The sequence below is a fragment of the Podarcis cretensis genome, assembly GCF_951804945.1.
Source record: "Podarcis cretensis genome assembly, chromosome: 9".
Classification (NCBI taxonomy): Eukaryota; Metazoa; Chordata; class Lepidosauria; order Squamata; family Lacertidae; genus Podarcis; species Podarcis cretensis.
Window position 1 is genome coordinate 40,508,194 of NC_137178.1, and position 10,383 is coordinate 40,518,576.

The 10,383-nt window shown below is 40.4% G+C and overlaps 1 protein-coding gene and 1 long non-coding RNA gene across 2 annotated transcripts in view; both read left to right on the plus strand.

Moving 5' to 3' along the window:
• Window positions 1-10,383, plus strand: part of LOC307224041 — a 199,050-nt gene that overhangs the window by 85,489 nt on the left and 103,178 nt on the right. The gene's annotated exons all lie outside the window — the stretch shown is intronic.
• FHIP1A (FHF complex subunit HOOK interacting protein 1A) overlaps window positions 1-10,383 on the plus strand; it is a 118,482-nt gene that overhangs the window by 4,921 nt on the left and 103,178 nt on the right. The window lies entirely within an intron of this gene.

Below are 10,383 nucleotides of genomic sequence, written 5' to 3' on the forward strand. Positions count from 1 at the left end.
AAATTAGAGCTATATCGTATGATACATTTCCTACATGGATTCTAGTTTCCATTCAGAAGCAGCATGTACTGTGTGCAGCATAAGTTTGGAGAGACCTTAATTCAACGATAGAGCGTACGTGTATGTGCACGTTTTGCACACAGGTTCAGTCCCTGGTAGGGCTGTCTGAAACCCTGGAGAACTGATGCCAATCAGTGTAGATTGGGGTGACTAAACCTGTAGATTGGGGTAACTAAACCTGTTTTCCAGATATTTCTGGACTATAACTCTCATCCTCCCGCAGGGGCGGAGGGAAGTTGGTGTCCAACAACATCTTGAAGGAGGCAGAGTTTCCCCATCAATGGAATAGACACTCCTGAGCTGGATAGACCAAGAATTTCTGGGTTTCATATGTGATCTTATAAACATCATGATTTCAATAACTGCAAGAAAGTCTGAGTTGGTGATAGGTGCCCAAGTAATGATGTGTGCCACTTTATAAATTTATACAAAACAAAAGGTAGTGTAGAAATAAGCACTGTGGAGTGACTCTCCTATATATTGCAACAAGAAGAGCTAAGAACAACATTTATATACCAAATATTTGTATTAAACTGTTTGTTTCAGTCAAAGTTTAGGCCTTAAGACCTGATGTGATAACTTTGAACAATGGCTTAATAGGAATGCAGTTCTTACAAGTGGAAAGACCAATCTGGTATTTTAAAGCAACTTTAAAATCTGCCCCCCTTATTTTGGAAAAGTTGTATATCAGTCTTCTCATTCTCAGTGATGCAACCCTGATGCCTTTGCATTATGGCTTACAAATCCAAACTTTCTACATGAAGCTTATGCACAGAAGCTCACAGCTAACATCATCCACACCAAACATTTAAAGCACTCTTACACCATCTCGACAGTCGTTACTTCCCCCAAAGAATCCTGGGAGCTGTAGTCTCTTAAGTGTTCCCACAAAGCTACAATTCCCAGCACCCTTAAGAAACTATGGTTCCCATGCTTCTTTGGAGGAAGCCATAACTTAAAATGATATAGGAATGCTTTAAATATACATTGTGGGGCTGGATCTAGACTCATCAAAGAAGTGTTTCAGTTTAAAGCGTAAATTTAAACAGGGAAAACGGGTAGAGAAAAACGGGACTCCATGTTGCCATCTGATGGCACAATGTTATATCACATATGCAGCTCATATAAATCGCTTTTTCTTTACCAGTCTAGCAGAGTCCTGGGTGTGACCTTAAGTGTTTACATCAGGCACTTCCTATGTAATGCATGCTATAATGTGCCAGCAATACTGTTACCACAAATCTGACACTTGCATTGGCAATATGCAGAAACAGTAAAAGATTTCAGAACACGCAAGGTTACTGACTTTAAGGTACCATCCTTGAGCAAAGGAACTCCAAAGGGGAATTCTGGCATGAAACTGCTAAATCACAACATATCAAAAAGTGTTCTTTATTTTGAACTGAAGAGAGACCGTGCCTTCCTGTTCCACTACAGGGGTTAATACATTACTCTTGACATTGCAGAGTACAAATTATCTCCAATAGCTGCTGTTGAGGAGAGTCACACTGCTTATTCTGCATACGTTTAAGCTCTTAATGTACTTTTCACATTTCATTGCCATTTTAACTCCCAAGTTCTACATACCGTATCTGCTCCCACTGCCTAAGGATCACACTTTCTAATCATCTGATGAACTCTGATAAATCTACTGTAACACACAACATTTGTCAGTTGTTGTTTTTCCTGCAACTGACTAACATGGCTACTCCCCTGGAACTTACATATACCGTAATTATACAGTTATATGAGTCAGTTGTTATTCCTTAATGCTGCTCTTGCTATTGTATGCCATATACAAAATAAATAGCAAAGAAGGGGATGAAGAAACAAAAGGCTGATTTTCACAGGTGTGTACACATGCATGGATACTTTTGCCCAGTCATGCCTCCAGTCTGGTCAGTGACCAAAATGATTCATTCAGTCAGTTATGCCTCACCCACTGCTGTAAGACTGTGCAAAACACCCAAGTCCTGTAGAAAGCAGTAGGATAAGTCTTGAAAGGTCAGATAGGCCTAAAAGATTATGGAGATGGGAGAGGGCTGAGTATAGAAGTTTCACATATTGGCAACTAGAAACCAATCACATCTGTCCAGTTTCTAAGCCTTTAGCAGGAATGACCAGATTGTTCTCCCTGCTTGTAAATCATCTGTAGTGAAGAATCACAGTTATATATGTTCTTTCCTGCTTTGCTTTGCATTTTCTTTTTTAGTAGCATAGATAAGAGAAAGGGAGGCTGGAAATGAGAAAATGGCACCCACCACCTGGAATCTGGTGTCCAGTGTTCATGTTTAACAGTGATTCATATTAAGTCTTTATTATAGTCTTATTATGAGGATAGGAGCCTCTGCCATTGTCCTGTTCCAAAGGCCGAATCAATATGCAGTGGCATTTTACTTTTGCCTGTACTACTAATTTTGCCCAATAATAAACTGTGGCCCTTAATTCTGGAGTTGGGATGGTAGTGGTCTTCATCCTAATCATCCTACTAAGGTTTGATTAAAAAAAAGCACTGGCAAGGGAACACCTACCAAAAGGCTGCAGCAGGCAATATAATAGCAGTGTAGCAGGAGGATGAGTCAGTGAACCTGGAATTTCTTCTTGGGTAGAAGCCAAATCTAGAGTTACAGTCTCACTTAGATGTCTGGAGTGAACCAGGCATCTTATGTTGGAGGAGATCCTACATGGTACTCCCAGCCTTTTGTCTCAGGGCATCTGAGTAGCATCTTGGTATCATCGCCACCATCACAATTATGAGGATAAATGGAAAATAATAAATAAGTAGAAACAGAATTGTGAAAGGCGGAGGAGACACATGTAGGTCAATTACTACTATCTAAAGGCATACCCTAGCATAAAGGTGAGGAATTTGTGGCCCACCAAGTGTTGCAGGGATGTTCCCATCAATCCTGGCCATCAGCCATGGGCTGATAGGAACTGGGAGCACAACACCATCCGTAGGGCTGCAGGTTCCTTACCCCTACTCTAGGGATAATGGCTCTGAAGCCAACCCAACTGTAAGATCAGTTAAGAAAGAAAAAGATTTATTAAATCAGTTTAGTAGATATACAGTGGTGCCTCGCAAGACGAAAAGAATCCGTTCCGCGAGTCTCTTCGTCTAGCGGTTTTTTCGTCTTGCGAAGCAAGCCCATTGACGGCTTAGCGGATTAGCGCTATTAGCGGTTTAGTAGCTTTTAGCGGATAAGCGGCTTAGCGGATAAGCGGCTTAGAAAAAGGGGGGGGAGGGGGGAAAAACCCGCAGGAACTCGCAAGACATTTTCATCTTGCGAAGCAAGCCCATGGGAAATTTGTTTTGCGAAGCACCTCCAAAACGGAAAACTCTTTTGTCTAGTGAGTTTTCCGTCTTGCGAGGCATTCATCTTGCGGGGCACCACTGTACATAGAGAAATCTAGAGTAGATCTACAAACAGCATTGTTATATATTGTGACAGGCATAGGTTGGGGTTGGGGACTGATTTGCAATGGAGCCTTAACCTGTACCATGTTGTAGCACCTTTATGGTTCTCTATAGCACTTCCTTCCCTAGCCTCAAAATCCTTCCTAAACAGGGCAGGATCACTGCACTAAGTCATATTATTGATCCTGATACTATCAACTCTTGATTGGCAACAGCTCTCCAGAACATTAAGAGATATTTTGGGGGTCATTTTTTTTGCCTGTTTCTGCTCATTGCTCACCAGTTGATACGCTACTGTAATGTTCTGAATCCGTACTGCAATGTCCAAAGGGAAAACATTTTCAGGCAGGAAACTTGATGGAGACACATATTCCAGCTATACACACTGGTATCATAATTTCTGTAGCTTGATCCAACAGATTTCAACAGGTTATTTTTTAAAAGATACATTTCAGCCTTTCCAACAACTTTTTGAAAAGCAAATAGAAGCTTTTCAAAAAAGGCAATGCATTTCCAAAAATTAAGTAGTTGACCAAGAGGGAGGAAGTAATCCCTTCACATATACGCTGCACATAAAATGAAGTAAACAGACCTCAGTGAACCAACATAATCCGCTTAAAAATGATATCCACAAGAACTGGAGTTTACTAATCTCTTATCCAGTAAAGTAGTTTCAGAGCTATACATGTCAAGACTTTAAGAAAAATCACTAGCAGCGTCCATATACCTAAAACTCTCTCCTGCTATTTGAAGCTGATTTGCAACCCAGCTAGTTGCTTATATACACACTTCTCTGCACAACTCAGGACTGTTCAGTTTCTTAAAGATGAGTGTGAAATCTGGAGAAATGCTGACTTGCAAAGATTTTAGGATTTAGGATTTTATTCAGCTTATTTTCCAACTCATTAAATTCTGGCCATAAGAGAACTAGAGAAGGCTATATAAACATATGAAAGATACAGAGTAGCCCTCTTCAGGCATTCAGAAAAAAGTGAGGAGCAGGTGCACAAAAAGCCCCCATCCCCAACATCTCTCTGCATGCCAGCTCCCATATCTGATGTTTACACACTGATAATCCTTCATGGATTGAGAATACCATGGTTAGAATCTGCCCCATCCTGTATAATCAACTATTCTCTTCCAAGCTATCCTAATCGCGTTCAGCTAAACATGGTTAGCATCTCCTTACGACCTCTGTACTCTTCAAGGCATGAAAATCAGGAGAGGCATATCTAACGCACATGTCCCAAGGCAGCTTCATAGTTTGAGCCCTCATGCAATCTTTTGAATGCCTAAAGTGGACTACTGAGTCAGAGTAATGGTCATTTCATTCGGTATTGGGCAGCACAACCTTTTCTTGATGCTACTTGACTAAGCCACCTTCAGACAGCCATTTTCGCCCCAAGGGATTCCATTCACTCCATGGCTCCCGAGACGTCTTCCTGCTTCGCCAGTCAACCAAATATATAAAAGACAAATATAGCCAGAATCCTGGGAGTGACAGTGAGAGCAAGCAGCTTTAAAAGCCTGACTCAATATACTACATGCCACCCTCTGTCTCATTAAATCCACTTCTGACGGGTGGTATAACCTTTTCCTTTTTTCTATGGCTGAAAGCATTTCTGTAGTGTGATTGCAGAGGACTGCATTGTGTGGATTTCTTCAAAGAGCGTTCTCTTGCCTTGGAAGTTCAACAAATTACCTGTAGTTCCACAGAACATCTGTTATAAATAACACTATTATAAAATGTTTCTGCCTGAAGGCTTAATCGAGGTCCATGAATATTCAAGAAGAAAACTTACAAACTCTAGAGAGGAGGAGGAGGAAGAGGATGTGACATGGTACATTACCAAGGCATTATATATAGGTGGAGAGTTTGCAAGGGAGAGCCCTTGATATAGCAGGATATTATTTTGCTTTGGATGATTTTGCTCAGGGGGGTTGAGGCCAGAGGATGAATGGTTCTTAAATATAAAGTTATACCAGCATTTATCAGATTATATTATTCTTGACTTTAAGCCCTTTTCTTGATGCTTTGGAGATAAAGTGATGCTATTCTATATGAAAGAAATGGCTCTTATCATGGCTCAAATGAAATATGATATTTATCAGATCCAGCTTTGTGTAGTAACTCATCCCTTGAAGCACAAACTTGAGATTATACTCTCTTTCTGGATAAATATATTAGCTTAAAAGGATGAAAATCAATGCCAGAGTTTTTCAGCTTCATTACAGTAAACTGACCAAAGTGCTTAACATTTAAAATGATGCTAGGGTTGAATCTTGCCTTGATATTAAATGCTCTGCATTGGAACTCCTTAGGCTCCTAAGGGGAATATTGTCGTTATATGAATAACAGTAATGGAAAGGATATTTGCACATGCACCGTGGAATTATTTTTTCCATTGTATTTTCAAGTATAAACACCACCACCTAAGATCAATAATGTTATTTTAAAAGTATCATTGATGTACGCACACGACACAATAACAAACATCATAAGCAAATAAGATTATTGCCCCAAAGATCTTAACATTATAAATTTCAGTAGATAACCAGACAACGGGGGGGGGGGGGGGGAGACAGAAAGAAGGAATAGAACAGGAGAATGATATCCACAAATGAAGTTATACGTGCTTAGACTTAGTTCAAAAACTATTTTATTCTTAGTAAACATTACAAGCAACTAAGGTAAAGGCAAATATAATCATTTGAAAAACATTGATGTAACTAAAGCTCAAACGAAATTTCAGCTTTTTGTGTGTATTTTACTCTTCACAAAATGCTCATTTTAAGCCCAAACAGAAACGACAGTCCAAGTTAAAATATTGTGAATATTCAGTGTGTGGCACATTGTGCACTTTAAAAACACCAGCTGCTGTAGCTGTACAGTGGTACCTTGGTTTAAGAACAGTCCTGTTTAAGAACGATTCAGTTTATGAGCACTGCAAAACCGGAAATAGTGTCCCGGTTTGTAAACCTTACCTCTGTCTAAGAATGAAATCCAAACGGTGAAGGCCACCGGCAGCGGGAGGCCTCATTAGGGAAAGCATACCTTGGTTTAAGAACGGTTTTGATTTAAGAATGGACTTCCAGAATGAATTAAGTTCGTAAACCAAGGTATATCACTGTAGTTCATCATCCTGAGAACCCTCTGAGCTGGGTTGCAGTTTTAACATTTCACAGGTGTAGAGCTGAGAAACGGTTACCCGCTCCAGCCCACCCTACAAGGGAAACCTCTGATTTGAAATCCCACCCTCCATTTTCAAGTCAATCCACTGATGCGACAGAGTGCAATTTTGCTATTACAAAACTATATAACTGTTTAGCTGTTTTAACATATTATATGCATCACCTTGAGAAAAAAACATGGAAAGTGGTATAATGATGACGGCGATGTAGTATTAGTAGAGTTCTAAAATTAAAAAATTAACAGCAGAGGCAGATGACATGGTTTTCCATCAAATATTTTGGACAATAACTCCCAATAAGCTCAGTCAATATTGATGATGGGAGCTGTAATCTACAGCATCCAGAAAGTACCAAGTTGGCTACCCTTAATATATACAGTAATAAAATACAGTAGGCTGCAACCAAGCCATATAAAGGGACTGCAATAAAATTTGGTTTTAGTAGAGAACGCTGTAGTTCCACAAATGACCAGAGAGTGGCAGAATGACAACAAAAACAAGCACAAGCTGGCCAAGTGTTCCCTTCTGCAACTAGGCTCTCACTCCTATTCTGTTTTTAGTTACAAAATAGCAACAATAAGAGGACATGAGATACTGCAAGTTAAACTAATTAAGATTAGATAGTATATGAGGATATTCCAGTGAAGTCAAAAAGAGGAAAACTAGAGTTGGCATTTCTAAATACAATATTTGATCTGATTTGCTTATCTTATTTAGTCCACACAGCCAATGCTGATTGTCTTATCTACCTAGAGGTAAATATAACTTTAATGCAAATAATATTCCAGATAAGGATTTTTCGGTTTTATTTGTTTCACTCATTAGCCGCATTTTAATACCTGTATATGAACCTACAGTGTCTAAAAGGTAAAGAGCAAGGTGATAATGCAGCTTAGTTAAGAGTGCGCCCATTGCCTAAATATCAATAAAGCACCTGAATGTGTAAACCATTTTTCTCTTTGACTTTCTGGCAGACGTTATTTAAAAGCAAAGGGTAGTAGTTCTTCTCAGGGTAAAGGGAAAGGGACCCCTGACCGTTAGGTCCAGTCGCGAACGACTCTGGGGGTTGCGGCGCTCATCTTGCATGGAAACACCTTCTCAGGGTAGTTGAAATATATAACACATTAATTTCAAGGGCTACTCAGAGTGGGACTAGTGTTGACGACAACCCAAATAATCAGTTTTTGTAAACCAATCCTCATGTTCCTTGAGCAATTTAGTGAGGAAAGAATTTGAACTTAATATTTTATTAGGGACGCGGGTGGTGCTGTGGTCTAAGCCTAGGGCATGCCGATCAGAAGGTCAGCAGTTCGAATCCCCGCGATGGGGTAAGTTCCCGTTGCCCGGTCCCAGCTCCTGCCAACCTAGCAGTTCGAAAGCATGCCAAAGTGCAAGTAGATAAATAGGTAACATTCCAATGGGAAGGTAAACGGCGTTTCCGTGTGCTGCTCTGGCTTTGCCAGGAGTGGCTTAGTCATGCTGGCCACATGACTTGGAAGCTGTATGCCGGCTCCCTCGGCCAATAAAACGAGATGAGCGCCGCAACCCCAGAGTCATCCGCGACTGGACTTAACGGTGAGGGGTCCCTTTACCTTCACTATTTTATGTTTTAGATCAGCACGATAACATTGTGGCAAATCCTGTTTTCCCATCTTTGCACATGCAATGCCACAGAGCGCAAGGAGTACTGCAGTTTTTTCTCTCTGAGACTGTTTGTATATTAAACTGAAATCCAAGCCAGATTAAAGCATTTCCCGGAGTGTACCCATTCAAACAAAAATTAGGGGGCAAGCTTTGTGGGGACCAAGAAAACTATGTTTATTTATCCATCATGCTGTTTTTGAATTCCTGCTTAGGAACAGAATTCCTCTATCTATGAATGCAGTTTATCGAAGGAAAAATGCTCCATAACTTGAGTAAATAATATATACTAGGTACTGTAATTTAGCGATGCTGGTTTGAATCTGTTCTAACAAACATACTTTCAGTAATTTTCTCTGGCAAAATATGTTAGCTTGAACCAATAATTTTAAATAATTTACTGATGACTCCTACTGTGATTCTGTGATGCCAGAAGTTTTTTTGTGACTCTGCCCATGGTCCCCAAAACGTGTCCTTTATTTTTAAAAAATAATTTAAAAATCAGCCACACCTACTTTTACACTTCGGCCATGCCCCGTTTGATTTCAGCCCCCAGTGGGCTGATCATGGGTCAATATGGCCTGAAAAAGGCAAGCCACCTCCATTCATGAGCCTCAGAACTCCCAGTATTTGATCACTGAAATAATTTCCTCATTTCTCAGCACTAGAAAATAGTGCTCCAAAGGATTGGTATGATTCTGCTTGTTCAATTATATGGGAATTTAAGCACCAGGTGTGGAGAGCTGTTTTATTCCCTAAGGTATCCACTTTAGTTTTATTGTAATTAACGTTCAGCAGATTCTCCTTGCAAAAAGAACTTAAGGCTACTTCTAAGCAGTAGATGGAGGCCTGCTTAGTGAAGGAAAAGGGTTGCATGTTGTTTGCATAAAGCAGTGAAGAGAGCTTTCTTTTCCCTTTGACAGATGGAATGAATTTCTCATACCTGGTCTTTGAGGCATAATTGTTTATAAAGAAGTTACATGGGAATGGATGAAGTACACATCCATGTTTCCATATTACTATATACTGGTTAGTGATACAGTGTTGTTTATAAGCAATACTGGAAGGTGCAACTCTAACCTTCAAGCTATTACTATTGTAAAGAGTTCACACTAACGAAAAAAATAAGTGATGATCCAGACAGGTTATTTGAATAGTATTGAAAGCACTACAGAAGCAATGAACTAGGAAGCCTTTCACACAGACACATATTTATGCAAAAAACAGGCAAAAAACAACATAATTATTAATTGTGACGTAGCTGGATCTGAAACCATCCTCCTTGGCAATAAATTTATATTGGCAAACCATTTCTCAAGATGCAAAACTAGATAGTTTTCATAGTTGGCCTTCATGTTAAGTATAAATGTCTATAATTTGAGTTGATGCTGTGCTCCTACTTGTAGATGATAACTATTATGCGGCAGATAACAGAATCGGGTGATAAAATCAAAATCGTTCCTCATTATCATAGCCCATCCTTTAAGGTGTTCTTAAATAGCTCGCGTCTGCCATCATTTTCCAAAGACTTGCTATTAGAAAATTGGGTGATCAGTGCCACAGGTTCTGGGGCTATGGTAAAAAGGTAAAGGTAAAGGACCCCTGGGCGGTTAAGTTCAGTCAAAGGTGACTATGGGGTTGCGGTGCTCATCTCGCTTTCAGGCCAAGGGAGCCGGCATTTGTCCAGTTTTCCGGGTCATGTGGCCAGCATGACTAAACCACTACTGGCGCAGGGAGGTGACGAGTGCCAGAGTGCACGGAAACGCCGTTTAGCTTCCCGCCGCAGTGATGCCTATTTATCTACTTGCACTGGCATGCTTTCGAACTGCTAGGTTCTCAGGATCTGGCACAGAGCAACGGGAGCTCACCCTCTCACAGGGATTCGAACTGCTGACCTTCCAAACAGCAAGCCCAAGAGGCTCAGTGGTTTAGACCACAGCACCACCCGTGTCCCTACACTGGGGCTATGACAGCAGGCAGAGGTCATAGACATAAGATTGCTATTAAACCCCTGAGAGAACTAACTTGGAGAACACAAAGATGGTGAAGAAATGCTGTTTCCAAACACAATCC